This window comes from Athene cunicularia (genome assembly GCF_003259725.1).
Source record: "Athene cunicularia isolate RWA chromosome 20 unlocalized genomic scaffold, athCun1 chr20_part1, whole genome shotgun sequence".
Lineage (NCBI taxonomy): Eukaryota > Metazoa > Chordata > Aves > Strigiformes > Strigidae > Athene > Athene cunicularia.
The window spans coordinates 978,082-981,081 of NW_020799125.1; positions in this window are offsets into that span (position 1 = coordinate 978,082).

A 3,000-nucleotide genomic window follows, 5' to 3' on the forward strand; every position below is an offset into this window, starting at 1 on the left:
ATTTTTATTTTGAGTAGCATTTGCCCAGCTACTTGTTCGCTTTTGAATTGTTGGGTTGGTTTCTATTCATGCTCCTTGGGTTTGCGAAAGGAAGTGGGGTTGGCTTTGGCTAGAGCAGGGTGTCAAGAGACACGAGCCAACTTATTTTCGTGGGAAATCCCATAGTCTGAGGACCTCAGCAGAGTTAACTTCGGGCTGGGAGGGTGAAGGCACGTCTTCGCCAGGACGTGGATCACCCCTACCGGGGCAGTTTGCTGTGATCATGCTGTTCGTTACAAATGCAGCACGTGGAGGGCTGTGAATTGGGCTCATCTGCTTTCTCACTGTTTGCCTGTTGGACGTGGCAGTGAAATGGCAGCACTGGGAGACCTTTTCTCCTCATGTTTACAGGCTTTTGCACAACTCGGAGTCTCGAAGCGGCCATTAATTGAGTTTATGCTTGCTCAGAGGTTCGTTACTTGATCAGAATGTAAAAGGGGATGTAAGAACTTATTCACTCAGGAGGAGAGCAAAGGAGTTAAATATAAATATCTGTCTATTACAGCTGGACAAACAGCGAGTGAGGCCATGTTGCATCCTGCCGCTTCAAGCCATATGATGGTTAAACCTGAGTGTTTCCAGGAGGGGCAGTGAAAACCAAAACCTCTCCCCAGTAGCAAGAACTACTCGTTGCTCTTGAAGCAGGTAGACTGCATGAAGGGCTTAGGCTGGTGTGGCCGTTGTGTTGGATGTTGGTTTAATTCCAGTGTTGGATGTTGGTTTAATTCGGTGGTTATTCATCCTTCCTCTATGTCTGGCAAGGCTGGAAATGCCATGTCTTGTCCAGTTAACCTCTTGCTGGGCCTTCCTCCAAGTTTCCTGAGGTTTATTAGCAATGATTTGTGCTTTAAGGACTAGTGAGATTCCTGAGTCATCGCCTTAGGCAGGGAGCTATTTATTTCAGTGTGTGTGTTACACTCCCTGGGAGTGGGTGTCTCTCTTCCGCTTTTGGATCCTGCCCTGACTCTATATAAAGACTCCAGGCTTGAATGAGCAGCAAAACCAGCCCTCAAACTGGCTCCATCGTTTGGAAGATCCGTGCTGCCGATCCCATCTCTCCTGGCTGAAGGAACGTGGCTGTCTGGAGCATGGGTAGGAGTTTGCATGGGACGCTTCTTTATCTCGGGGTTGCACAGCTGCTAGGACAGCTCGTAGGGCTACAGGGTGGTGTGTGTCCATGTCTAGGAGCAAGTCTTGCTCAACAGTGGCTCATGACCAAGGGGGAAGCATGATTCGTACCTTCTTTTCTCCCCTGAGGTTGATTTGCTGATGCTGTTGGGTTTTCGGTCGGTGGGATTTTTCTTATTTAGGAGAGATGTTTCTGAATGGCTGTAATTGGTATGGGAGCAGGGACTGGAGGTGCCATGGACAAATGCAGAAGAGCTCCTCTGAGACGTTGCTAGTGCAGGGGCTGCCAGGTTTGGAGGAATTTCACTGTGTCCTTTCTCCTGGGATGGCCCTTTTCAGACACATCCCATGCTTGCTTGGTGGCCTTGCAGAAAGCTGCCTGGCTGAGTATGAGTTTGGGGGTGCAAGGAGACCCCCTCATGTAACAGCTCTCGGGGAAGCCGCAGAGAAGCCAGCGGGCTAATGGCAATGTTCATACAAAAGCTGACTTCACACCCAATTAAGCATCACCCAGAGCCAGAGGGACAAGTCCTCATGTCATTATGTCTTGAACTAAATTGCTGGCACTTGATGAGGGCTCTGTCTCCATAGCCTGAGGGACTGATGCATTTAATCTGTATCAGCACTAAAGAAACTTCCTTAATGTGACCTGGTTTGGTCCTTGTGGCTACTGGATGCCCATCACTGTGGTTGTCTTTGTCTTGGTGATGGCTATGCCCGTAAGGAAGGGAAAAGACCTAGAGAAAAGGAGAATTTCCTGAGCTTTTTGTTCTGTAATTTGTCAGTCGTGACATGCAATCACAGAATTTTGCACTGTATTTTTCTTCTTTTCCATGTTTTTCGTTTCAACATCTAGATGTTTTTAATGCTATTCTTAATTAGCAGCTTCTCTCTTACCGTACCAGCTAATGAGGGGTAGGAAGAATTTCTGCATTGACCTTTTGCTGCTGCTGCTGTTTTTCTTCTCTGCAACAGAAATCAGATATAATTTGAAACCTCCTCTGAGCTGCTCCTCCAGGCCCTGAGCCTGCACGCCCCCCCCGATGCATGTTTGTGGGTGGTGGGAGCGTCTCAAGTCACACTAAATGGCACAGAGTGAGCTGCTGAGCCTTAGTCCATGAATCAGTAGATCTCCCATCTAAGCCTGGGGTAAATAACACCGTGTAGATCTGAAACTTGGTTTTAAATTGGGGATGGATTAACCTGCCTTAGTATGGGGGGCATGATTGGAGGTTGAGGGTATAGGGAAAGGTAACGAATGTGCCTGAGTAAGACAAGTGGATGGGACTTTAAAGATGTGTCTGTCACACTGTTTCTGTTGGGAGATGAGGATGTGGACATCTACAAGTAGGTGAGACATATCCCAGCCTGAGGTCTCCACCCTGTGCTTTGGATTAGCCAAATCTGGGAGACCTGCTAGTAGGACAGGGCTTGGCGTTGCCTGGACTTGACCCATCCATATGCAAGAAACTGGGCGCCTGGGCAGCCCCTCCATCAAATTTGCCATTTTTTGCCACTGCTCTTTCCGAACGCTCCGCAGAGAAAATAAATCTGCCAAGGGTGTTGCACCTGCCCAAGCCCCAGCTCCCCGCAGAGAAAAGGGCTGAACCTCCGGCGCGGGTTCCAGTCCTACCTGCCCTTGCTCTTTTGGCTCTTCTCCACATGGGAGCAGATGGATATTAAAAAGCCCAGAAAAATTCACTGAACTAATAGTTTGCCAGCCCGTGGCCAGGGAGGCCCATCTGCCCTGCAGCCACATCCCCATGGGAGGTGACTTGGGAAGAGTGGCCGGAGCCAAGCCCGACCCTGTGACAGCGTTGCCTGCCAGCTGGG